The 12,254-nt window shown below is 56.0% G+C and overlaps 1 long non-coding RNA gene across 2 annotated transcripts in view; it reads left to right on the top strand.

The window, feature by feature from the left end:
- LOC140649848 (uncharacterized) overlaps positions 1-12,254 on the top strand; it is a 111,380-nt gene that overhangs the window by 76,475 nt on the left and 22,651 nt on the right. For both annotated transcript variants that reach the window (XR_012041787.1, XR_012041786.1), the window contains 2 exons: positions 3,219-3,437; positions 7,454-7,872. This is a non-coding gene — a long non-coding RNA (uncharacterized lncRNA). The remainder of the gene's footprint in view (positions 1-3,218; positions 3,438-7,453; positions 7,873-12,254) is intronic.

Raw genomic sequence — 12,254 nt, 5'->3', positions numbered from 1 at the left:
TGAAATTTGGGGCCTCTCTGTGCACCTGGGTGGTCTCTCCCTGGAAAGGTCATTTGGGACGTGGGTGACATGGACGTGGCCCGGTCCTGCAGAGATGTGATAGTCCCGGCTGGAAGCAGTGCTTCTCGTGCGGTCTCCCTTGCCGTCCCTCCGCGCGAGGCTTCCCTGGCTCCCGGCCCATCCCCTGGCATCGAGACGCGGTGCCCCCGGGTCCGGGCAAGGGGACGCTGCACCCGGCGGGCTGGGGCTTTTCGTCGTCATCTTCCTGCTGGCGTTCACTGCCGGGTTATTAGTATATATTAATATGACATTAATTTTCTGAAATCTTGACCAACTCTTTGATAAGGGAGGAATAAAGAAGTAGAATTTCAGATGTCAAGCTTTTATTAACGAAAGTGTTCAAGGCCATCTCTGGATGGATATTACAGGCTGCTTTCACTCTGCTCTTCAGTTTATGAAAAGCAATTGTTTAGCTGTATAGAGAGTATAGAGCAGAATCAAATTGACCTGTGTGATACGGAAAGTAGCACTGAGCCCATTTAACTAAGGGTCCTTTGAAAGAAATCTTTTTTATTATAGATGAGTGCTGAAATTATTTCAAGGAAGTGATTATCTGTCTAATAATTTTAAATGCGTCGGTGACTTCCACATATAAAATTAAGGCAGCCCAAGGCAGCAGGTTTGGAGACAGGCTTAACGCACGGCAAGCGGCACAGCGACACAAATGCTCGGGGCCGTCCCCCCGGTATTTATTTTTAGGGATGCTCCTGGTAGGAGCCCTGCCCTGTGCAGGCACTCTGGTAGGGCTGTAGTTGGTGGGGATGGGTGCTTGGATGGGATGGGATGGGTGCTTGGATGGGATGGGATGGATGCTTGGACGGGATGGATGCTTGGACGGGATGGGTGCTTGGATGGGATGGGATGGGTGCTTGGACGGGATGGATGCTTGGACGGGATGGGTGCTTGGATGGGATGGATGGTAGGATGGGATGGCTGCTTGGATGGGATGGATGGTAGGATGGGATGGGTGCTTGGACGGGATGGGTGCTTGGATGGGATGGGATGGGTGCTTGGACGGGATGGGTGCTTGGATGGGATGGGATGGGTGCTTGGATGGGATGGCTGCTTGGATGGGTGCTTGGATGGATGCTTGGATGGGATGGGTGGTAGGATGGGATGGGTGCTTGGATGGGATGGATGGTAGGATGAGATGGGTGCTTGGATGGGATGGGTGCTTGGATGGGACGGGATGGGTGCTTGGATGGGATGGGTGGTAGGATGGGATGGCTGCTTGGATGGGATGGCTGCTTGGATGGGTACTTGGATGGGTGCTTGGATGGGATGGATGGTAGGATGGGATGGGTGCTTGGACGGGATGGGTGCTTGAATGGGATGGGATGGGTGCTTGGATGGGATGGCTGCTTGGATGGGTGCTTGGATGGATGCTTGGATGGGATGGGTGGTAGGATGGGATGGGTGCTTGGACGGGGTGGGTGCTTGGATGGGTACTTGGATAGGTGCTTGGATGGGATGGCTGCTTGGATGTGATGGCTGCTTGGATGGGATGGGTGCTTGGACAGGATGGGTGCTTGGATGGGTACTTGGATGGGTGCTTGGATGGGATGGCTGCTTGATGTCGGTGTTTGGGGCACAGGGGTCCTCTGGTTTTGGCTACATCCCTGCAAGCCCGGGGGAGCCCAGCTCGGGGCTGGCTTTGCCCTGCACATCTGGGCAGCCTTGGGACGCACAAGCCCCACGCGTGCCTGTGTAGCGGGGGGCTCGGTGCCGCCACCCCCCCCACCCCACATCTCCCTTAATTAAGGCAGCCAATCTAATTAGGGCGGCGCCCCGCCGCAGCCGCCCCGTGGGGGTGCATCAAAGCCCGCGTGGGGCGCGCGTGGGGGGCGGCGCGCGGCAGCGCAATTACCCAAGTTAAGAAAACATCCCTGTAATTAGCGAGGCAGCTCTAAGCACAAGGAATGGAAATTAGTCACAGCGCAATAAATTAGCCGGTGCATATATTACGTGCCGTGAGCACCCCGGGGGCCTCCTGTTTGCAAGGCTTTGGTTTGCAACCCCATGCCTCTCAATAAAGCATTCATCCCTAGGTGATTATGTTCCAGCAAAAGGAGTTTTTAACTGAATTACAAATTTTCTTTTCTAATTCTTTTGTAGGCAGAATTGGGATCCCTCACTTTTTTCTCTTTTTTTTTTTTTCCGAAGGTCCGGGGAGCAAAGCCACTTCCCTCCCCCTTCAGCTAATAATTAATTTTCAGCTTTTCAGGGTGCTTCAGGACCCTGCATTGTTTGCTTTAATTAGGAGCAGTAGTTAAGGAACTATTTCAAAATCCCTCCCCAGTTTTGAACTATTTTAGCTGTTGTTTCTTTACTGGGGGAAGAAAAGGGGAGGGCAAAGCAGGAAATTGGACTGTAGCAGCACATAACATTTGCATCAAAATAATACAGCCGGCAACAGAAAATCACAATCACATCACTCAGAAGGAAGGAACAGAATACAAATTAAAGGAATAATGTAAATTTTTTGCCATTAAGCTTCAATGACCATTTGAAATGGTGCAAGGCACAAAGGTTTTGATGAGCATCATCCAGTTTGATTATTCATACTTGTGCTTCTGCTTGAATTAAAGTAGGAGTGCTAGAGCCTGTTAAAGCAAAATATTTGAATTGGTAGTGAACTCTCACCTTTACTTGCATCCATTTACTTTTCAAATGAATACCAGATAAGTTAGTGCATTTTATAATCGGCCTGTTTTCCAGTGAGTGCTGTCATTACATACCAATTTCTTTTAGAAGTGCTTCCTAAGAAACATTAAATACTTACAAATAAGGATCTGTCCATCACCGGCAGCAATCCTATTGAGCAGCCTTAGGCGACTCAGGCAGGTTGCGTGCCCTCCCTTTGATGGTTGTGCGCACGACTTCTCTGGCCAGCGCGCCCGGCCGCTGCCCGTGTTCAGCCCTGCTCGTTAGCTGCCCGGCGGGCTCCGCTCCCCACCGGGCACCACGGAACACCCTGCCCATTTGCAAACACCCTGCCCATTTGCAAACACCCAGCCAGTTTGCAAACACCCGGCCAGTTTGCAAACACCCTGCCCGGCCAACACGTGCCCTTGCCTTGCTGCTTGTGGGGGGACCCGCTTTCAGTCTAAAGAGTGATATTTTATTTTATTAAATTTTTTTATTTTTATTTTATTTAGGTAGTATCACCACCTTCTCTGAAAAGCAGAGCTGCCCGCACAGCCCACAGAGGGACACGTCGGAAGGAGCCTGGTTTCAAAGGGAAGAGCTGCCCACGGCTCGGGAAGGCCCGTAGCAAAGGCTGAGCCAGCTGGTCCCACCGGTGGAGGTGCGCAGGAGTCGCAGAGTCGTGCACAGGAACATCCCTGGCTTTAACTAGCCAGGTTTTCCATCAGCAGGTATGAGAAGACAGAGCATGTTGTCATTTGGAGGTGTAGCTGCCCACGGTCAGGAGTTAGCCCTCAACTCCCCACCTGCAGGGTGGCACGGCATGGGGACATCCTTTCCCAGGACAGCACCGTCACCCTGCGCCCCAGAGCCACCCCGGGCCAGGGCTCTCCCGCTACCCTGCGCCCGCTTTCTTCCCTGAGCGGTCCCTGGCCTATTTCTAGTACTCATCATCGAGAAACACAGGTCACTTGCAGGGCAGAAAAACAATAGGAAAGAACAGCATTTAACATGGTTCTCAGACACTGTGTTGCAAATAATGATGGATGCAGAGAAAAAGCAAGGAGCGTTGAGAAAAGGCAACGTGGGGTAGCAGGAACGAGCCCAGAGAAACTTCCCTGGGGGCCTGATTCTGACCGGCTTGAAGATGCTGGCAGGTTTGCTGTTTTACCTAAATGAGAGCAAAACTGGCCAGATGTTTGTTAACTATGAACTAAGAAGATATCGAAGGATTTTAAAATTGAGCTTTCTTAAAAGAAACTTTTTTTAAACTAACTCAGGCTTTCTCCTTTGAGAAAAAAAGAATTCCGTGTATTCCAGTGGTCAGATTTCAGATTGCTTATATACAAATACTGGTCCAGATTTATAAACAGAGACAAGCCAGCCCTGGGAGTTTATCAGCTTTGTGTGCGCTAATGCGCACACACCAATCTAGCAGATGACACCAAGTTACTAACGGTGTGGCTCACTCCTTAATAAAAAGTTTAAAAGGCAGCCTTGGGCTAGGCGATGCATGTAGTTTTCCCAGGGAGCTGCCGGGGCTGCTGGCACCGGCTGCTGCTTCCCGCGTGTTCCACCTACGCCAGCAGCCCGCAGGCTCCTGCCCAGGCTCCTGGAAGCCAAAAGGCAGCCTTCTCGCTCACTGCTCAAAATCACCGCAGCAGAAGCCTGTCGCTGCCTTCAGTACCCATTATCGAAAAGATCTGCAGGGCTGGGCCAAGGAGTTGACGGAATTTGAATATTCTGATGCACTTTTTCACTGCGGGAAGGCGCTGTTGGCCGTGGGCTTTGGGAAAGCCCAGGGGTTTGGGGACAGCCCGCTGCTGCAAGGAGAAAAACCCCAGGTCCCTATTTTCCCCGTCTGTGTTTACAGTCCCACACTGGTGCTATCCATGAGTTTTTCCTGGCAGCCATTTGTATTTCTTGGTCCCTCCAGGCTTTGGCCAGCCTTGGGCCAGGTTTGATGGCTGACTGGAGGCATGACCTGTTTTTAGTCCCCGGTGGGTGCCGGCTGCAGCCCACCGGAGCAGGCAGGGCTCTTCAGCAAGCGCTGCTGAGGCACCTGAGCTTAGCTTTGCTGCGCTGCCCTGGGCTTAGCAGGTTATTCCTAACCAGCAAGGAGCTGGTGATCCCTCTTAGATACATCCTTCACCTCCATCCGCTCGGAGACGTCGGCAGAGCTGGTAGCACCAGCAAGGACGATGTCCGTGACCGTGGATGGGGTGTTGGACAGCAATTATTTTGCTTTTCTCTTCTGGCCTGACTCCAGGAGCCCCACATGCTTTGGTACCCGCTGCACAGTTAAAGCACAGCCGCCGACGTGGGGGTCTCGCTGCCGTGGACCCGGTGCCGCCTCCCCAAACTCCCTCCAGCCTCGGCAGCGTGTGGGCAGGGTCTGCTCCTGCCTGTCTGAGGCGGGTCTGCCCCTCCGCACGGGTTTGCAAACACCCCGCTGTTGGACGAACTGGGAGCTGCAGGATGTTTTACCCTGGTTCACTTTGGCGCTCTATAAAATGCCTTTTATTAAAATGAGGGGAAAAGAAAATCAATGCGACTACACATCAAAAACAAACCTCCGTTTTAGCAATTTTAAAGCAATCCATCAGAAACTAATGAAGGCCATGTTATTTAAATGATAAAGGACAGGGAATGAATGCATACCATTGTCTCTGCTGCTTTTTCCAAGGTGATCTGGGTTAAAACCATGCTCTCAGGGTTAATTTTGAGCTGCTTTTCTTTTAAAAATGTTTTTTTCCTTATTGACACAGGGGGGTTGATTTATGTAATATCCATAATAATTCCCAGATTTCTGTAGATTACAAGGTTATCCCCATGAATGGCTCTGCTGGCTCTTCCCCGGCGCGGGCTCGACGCTGGCCTCCCGCCCCGCGCCGACGGGGAGAGCAGGGCCCGCCATCGCCACCCGCCCTCCCGCTCCCCCGGCGCCTGTGGCTCTTCACTTCCCTCTTTAATTAAGGATGCTTAATACGCCGCGCTCTGGGGTGTAATTAAAAACAAATAAAATAAAAAGTGCAGCCCTGCTCTTTCCTTCCACTTTTTCCCCTTCTCTGTCTGGTTTTTGTGTCACCTTTTCAGCCCCCCCCGGGGCCTGTTTCTGGGGACCACCAGCACCAATGCCATGGGGGCCCTGACCTGCTGTCCCCTCCTGTCCCCTCTGCGTGGGGGGAGCCGCCGTCCGTCCCACGCACGTAGGGGTCACGTCCATGCCCCTGCGCCTGGCGGTGTCATGGGGTCTCTCCTGTCCCCATCAGCACTTTAATAAACCAGCTGAAGAAGAGACCAGCGCGGGGTCCAGCTCTCCAGAACAGCTCTCCCAAGCCTGAAAGACCCAGTCCCGGGGACCGGGAGCGATGCCTGCCGCCCTGCCAGCCCTAAGCGGTGGCAAATCAAGGCTCCGACCCCTGAACCTCCTGAGATTTGGAATGCACCTGTAACAACCGGGAGGGTTCCTTGTGCGCCGGTGCAGGGGCGCCCGGCACGGGAGCCGGGGACAAGGCCGAGGGCGGGACGCCAGCCGTCAAGGCACGGGAGGGAAGGTGCTTCTCTGCCCTGCTGCCTCCCGTGCGTGCATGCGGGACGAAAGAAAGCCTTGGGGAAGGTTTGTTGCCTCGGGCTTGGCTGCTCCCCATTAGTTATCTCTCTATACTTAGGTTTTTTCCTCCCCTCCTTGGGTTTTCTGCTCCTTCTTCCCTCCCCAGCACTTCAAAGCCCCGCGCTCTTTCCAGGCACTTTACCACGTCCTTGTTATCTGGACGCGAACTCTGCTAAGCCGTCCCGTTGGCCGCTGCCGTGCGTGTGGTCAATCACAAATTTATGACGATGCCGAGACTTTGGGGGGAGAAAGGCGAGCGTGTTTCTGCCACAAACCGCTGCTTTCAGGGATCATTCCACTTGGCTGGCTGAGAAGAAAACTGCTCTGATAGAAACTATGTTATAATAGTTGGGAACTGGATAACAATGCCCTACTGACGGAGCTGATTTATTCTAATATGCCAGTGCGGGGAATTGGTATGCACCAAAGCAGAAAATGGAGCTGGCTTTTCAGAAGTGTTTAAATTCAAGCGGCTCTGGAGTCACCGGCCGATTATTTAGGTAATCTTCAGCAGCCAAGCAATCCCGTTTCGTTAAGGGCGGTGCTGTTCTGCAAAGCAAATACTGCACATGATCGAAATGAAGCTGCCTCTCCCCCATCGCCCCCATTAAACTTTAACTTTGCTTATCAGCTCCCCGCAAGGAAGCGCCGGCTGGAGGCTGTAAAGGTGCCGGTGCTACGCAGGAGTACCCGGGAGCGACGGGGGGGAGAAAGTGGGCCAGTTTAAGAGCAGCGGCCCGAGTGATGACGAGAGGAATGACATATGTTATGCATTTACTCAGAAATTAAGAACATCTGCCTAGGTTTGCTTTGGAAAGAAAGAAATGAGGGGGCTGCACGAAAGCGAGGGCTGGGCATCGATGCCCGTGCTGGGGATGAGGAACGGGAGAGTGGCGCGGGGTGACACAGCCACCGAAGGAGCGGTACCGGCGTAAGCCCACCTCGCCGCGTCCGGGTGTTAGACACGGGCAGCCCCACACGCACCCGCACCTCTGCGGCTGTGCGGCTGCGGTGCAAGCGCACGCACCCCCTCGCTCTTTGTGCCTGTGTGCCATAGGTGGGCACGTAACATGATGTTACGGGTGTGTTATGGGGCGGCACGTATCATGCGTGTGCACATTTGCTTTTCCCCAGGACTTTTACCCCAGTGGAGATAGAAGGCCCGGCAGACGAGTGGCCGCTTGCGGAGGGCAGCGACTCGAAAGGCGTTAGCAAGGACGAGCTGCTCTGCTCACCGGGAAGGGGAGAGGAGCTGCCGCCGGCTCAGCATCCGCCCCCAGCACACGTTCTCGGGACGCGTTTCTGGTGTGCGCGTCTCATGCTCAGAGGTGCCGTGCCACTACCTCAGACCAGCTGATTCTGCGGGGGAAAAACTAACCCCACTCGTGCAGGGAACGGCGGCTCCCCCACGCTCCGGGGCATGCCCTACAGCTGCCCGCGGCTCTGGAGCAGCAGAGGAGGGACGGGCAGAGGCGGGAGGAACGGCTGCCAGCCCAGAGCAACGCCAGCTCCCGCAGGCAGGTCTCAGTTGGGAAGAGTGATCTCCAGCCCAGGTAATTTCTCGATCTCTTACCTCGGTTATTTTGAGGGAAAGGGATAGCGCAGGGTTTAAAAGCAAGCCTGAGCGTTGCTGATGTCGCTCCCAAAGGAAAAAGAAGCGAGGGAGCTGAGAAATGCTGTCATGAAGAGCGGAGCGGGCATGATGTGTGATGGTGCTGGGAAGGGATTCTCGGGCTGAGGGATGTCAAGGAGACGTCCTGGAAGGGCTGGATGTCGGGTTTTGTTCAGGAGAGGTTTACCATAATACGTTTTGACGGGTTTGAAATTGGTCCTACGGAGGCCAACAATGAAGGTGAGGAGAAAATCCCCCCCAGGCACCCGCGTGCCGGCGGTGACCTGCCGCTCGGCCGATGCGGGGAGATAAGCGCTGCCAAGCTGTCACTCTTCCCGGCCGCATCCGCAGTTATTTCGGCTCAGCAGCGAGAAGAGCCGGGGCTGCGCCTCACGGGGCTGGCTGCCGGTGGGAGGGGTCTCCGCCCTTGGGGAATTTAGAGAATTAGTTTAATTCTGGGTCTCCAGTTTGGTTTTCTGGTGCAGGAGGTGAAGGCCATCGTGCGACCGGCCGGTCCGTGGGACCTCCCAAAGGCAGTGCATCGCCTGGCACAATAAACCTCTTCCAGTTACTCCTGCCAGCATCCCAACTGGATGCCGTGTTGCAAAGCGCTGTTTTACAATTCTTCGGACACCAATTCACCCGGACCCTAAAAAGCAATTATTGCATAGTTTTTGGTTACTCCATTTTCCCCGGCATACTTTGTGCAGCTGGAGTTGACTTATGTGATAAATGGACGAGGTTCAAAAATATGACTCCTCTGAACTTTTTAACCTTACACGAAAGGGAGGAATTCTAAGAGCAATGGATAAAATTCAATTAACTGAGATGACAGAAAATAATCTACTAAGCGAATACATCAGGCAATTGGAAGCTTTCATACCTTTCAAAAAGGAAATAACCTATTTCTTTCCTTGTTATCTAATGACACAGGAGTTTATTTCTCTGGAAGCAGTTACAAATCTACCTAATGGGGCCTAAATGCTGTTGCCAGGCAATTAGGGGTTTATTGTGTGGCTAATTCTTTCATTTCCGTCGCTGGTGATTGTCATAACAAAACACCGGACTCCCGAGCTGTCCCCTCGGCCGAGAGCCTGTGTTTACACATAGGCACATGCGTGTGCACCTCTGTATACATCCATGCGTGCACGCACACAGATAGCTCTGTGTGCGTGTGTGCACATTTGCACGGCCGTGTGTCGTGGTTTAGCCCCAGCCGGCAACCAAGCCCCCCCCAGCCGCTCGCTCACTCCCCCCCGGGGGGACGGGGGAGAGAATCAGAAGAGTAAAACTGAGAAAACTCGTGGGCTGAGATAAAGACAGTTTAATAGGGAAAGCAAAAGCCGCGCAGGCAAGCGAAGCAAAGCAAGGCATTCCTTCACCCCTTCCCACGGGCAGGCAGGTGCTCGGCCATCTCCAGGAAAGCAGGGCTCCGTCACGTGTAACGGTGACTTGGGAAGACAAACGCCATCGCTCCCAACGTCCCCCCCTTCCTCCTTCTTCCCCAGCTTTACATGCTGAGCATGACGCCCTGTGGTATGGAACGTCCCTTTGGGCAGTGGGGGTCAGCTGTCCTGGCCGTGCCCCCTCCCAGCTTCTTCTGCACCCGGCAGAGCAGGGGGAGCTGAAAAGTCCTTGCCCAGTGCAGCAACAACTAAAACACCTCTGGGTTATCAACGCTGTTTTCAGCACAAATCCAAACCATAGCCCCACACCAGCCACTATAAGGAAAATTACCTCTGTCTCAGCTGAAACCAGGACACCATGGTTTACAGAGCGATGTGGCCCGTGCATCGCCTTTCAGACCGCCTGTTCCCCTGCCCGTACTGGTTAGCCCTGTCCGTAAGGCCGCCCGCAACGTCCTTCCCACGCCTGCGTCGCGGGAACATTGGGTTCCCGTGCACGGCTGCCTCTGTCGCAGCCGGGGAACATAGAGGAGGGAGGGCGCAGGCTCTGTGCTTGGTGCACGATGCCCGCAGACCCTGGCACCAGGGACGTGCCTGGCCACCGGCTACGGCAGCTGCGGCAGATTTTCAGGAGGAAGGGGCTCCGTTTCTTTCCCCAGTTGACTTCTGTGTTTGTCACCGCAGCCAGTGGTGCAAACAGCTGCAGAGGCCTGGCACACACGCGCTCAATTTGACCCCATCCTCGCTTGTTATCCGTCTTGCAGACTGCCCGCCTTGGGCCCCAAACCTCAGCTCTGTCTCCAGAGGCTGGTGGCGACGGCGGGCAGCTTGGCCGGAGGGCTGGGACAGCGCGCGTTGTCCCTCGCCCGTCCCTGCCTCCTTCGGAGCGGTGCGGGCTGCTTGCTCTAGAGCCCACGCTGGTCCCCTCCGGGGAGAAGGAGCAGCCGGGTGCTGCGGGGCTGCGGCAGCTTTCCGGGGGAAGGTGCTGAAAAATAAGCGTTGGCCAAACCAGACATTTTCAGGGAGCAAACTTGCACAGGGCTCTGCACGCCACGGCTCCTGCAGACGGGCATCGCCGGCTCCCGAGCAGCGGGGGCCAGGGCTGGGGTGGGCTCTGCAGCCCCCAGCCCCCTGCAAAGAGGGGAGAAACCCTTCCTGGCAGCGGGGCGGTGCGGCGTGCCTGGCAGCGCCGAGCCTCTGCGAGCGCGGGGGCTCGGTGAACCTGGCCGGGATGCCACGATGGGGAGAGGACGATGCTGGCGGCCGTGCCTTCCCCGGCCCTTTGCAGTTCGGGTGCCACCGTCCTCCCCAGGCCACGTCCAGCGGCGGGGGCTGCTCCCCGCAGCCCTCTGTGGGTCTGCCAGCTGGGGGCACGCTGAGACAGTGGGAGAGCCGCTGCCGTGGGCCCTCGCCGCCAGCATCCCCCCGCTCGGGGAGCCGGCCGAGGCATCCTTCCTCGGAGCATCCCCCACCTGCACCGCCCAGCGTTAGACCACACACTGCTGGGCTGTTTTCTCTTTTTTAGTGATACCACCGCTCAGTTCCCCTGTAAGTTGCTCTGGCAATAATTAAGGGTTGCTAATTAAAAATACCAACAGGGTGCAAGCTTTGGCTGAAATATGGTATTTGGCGTTTCAAGGGAGCGCTGCTACAGCTGCAAACTGGCCATTTCCCGCTGATACGCTTCCAGCCGAAAGACCTAAAGGCAGAGGTATGGAAAGATGAGCTTCTCTGGTGGGCAGCAATGAGAGCACAAATTGGTGAAGGAGCAAATGCAATTCGTGCAATGCCCCGGAGCGAGCAGGGGGGGACGGGACATGGGACCCGACACCCGTCTGTGCCTGCTGCACCGCACCGCAGCCCAGCAGCGTGGCAAGCACCGGCTTTGCAGAGCTGAGCTCAGGCCCTGTCCCAGCGTTCGCTGGCTCAGCCCGTGCCCGGTGTGAAGCCCCTCACCGAGGCAGCAGGCCAGCCCCCAGCCTGGGAAGAGGGACACTCGTGCACCACTCCAGCCCCACCATGCCTTCCCGGTGGGAAGGAGGCTGGGGGGGCTGGGGGACTCCGGCTCAGGTGCAATTCAGTCCCAGGTGAGCATCAGCAGGTACGAATGGCAAAGTTATTTAAGCCAGCCCAGCTGGCAGGGCTGGGCTAGTCTGAGCCCCTTTCCTGGGGGTAACGTGGCTGTTGTGACCCTGTCCGGGGCTCCTGGGGACCGTGGAGCTGCAGGACCATGCTGCTGTGTTTTGTACGAGGCAGGGGAACAAGCCAGCAGGGCTTTTGCTGGGGGGCTCCCGCAGGCTTGGGGGGGGGGGTGAGCACTGGCGGGTGCTGCTGGTGCTGGGAAGCTGGACCAGCGAAGGGCAGGAGGGTTTGCGGCGGTGCTGGGAGCCAGGGTGAGCGTAGCAACTCAGACGCGAGGAATGGCAGGCTCCTTGATCCAGCGTGTGCGTACGGGGCTGAGCAAGCTCTGGAGGCAGAGCACGTGCCCCTCACGCTGGAGGCAGCGGGGGCCCTGGGCTAGAAGCTGGTTAGAGGCTCTGCCAAGCTGCTGCCCGTGGGTGCTGGCCGGGTCCCTCCTGCACCCGGCCCCAGTGCGGAGTGCTTCTTGGCTGGCCTTCAGCGGCAGGTCGGCCACCGCCGCTAGAGACGCGCAATGGCAAAAGCAGACACAAATTTTGCAAAATAAGCTGGAGGAGGGGGGGAAAAAAGCTCTCTGGCTGTGGCCAGCCAGGCCTCCTCTCCAGATGCTGGGGTTGTTCTCGCAGGTGGCAATGTGGAGCCCTGACGTCCCCCCGGGGTTCCTTGCAGCTGCCCGTGCGACGGTGGTGCTACCCTTAGTCGTGCCCGGGCTGGATCTGTCCCCCGCGGCTGGCCGTGCCTCCCTGGGAGCGGGGCTCAGCACCGGGGGAGCCGCAGC

Source organism: Ciconia boyciana, chromosome 3, assembly GCF_034638445.1.
Source record: "Ciconia boyciana chromosome 3, ASM3463844v1, whole genome shotgun sequence".
In the NCBI taxonomy this organism is placed as follows: domain Eukaryota; kingdom Metazoa; phylum Chordata; class Aves; order Ciconiiformes; family Ciconiidae; genus Ciconia; species Ciconia boyciana.
The sequence above is the reverse complement of the archived record's forward strand: the minus strand, read 5'-3'. Positions and strand labels throughout refer to the sequence as shown.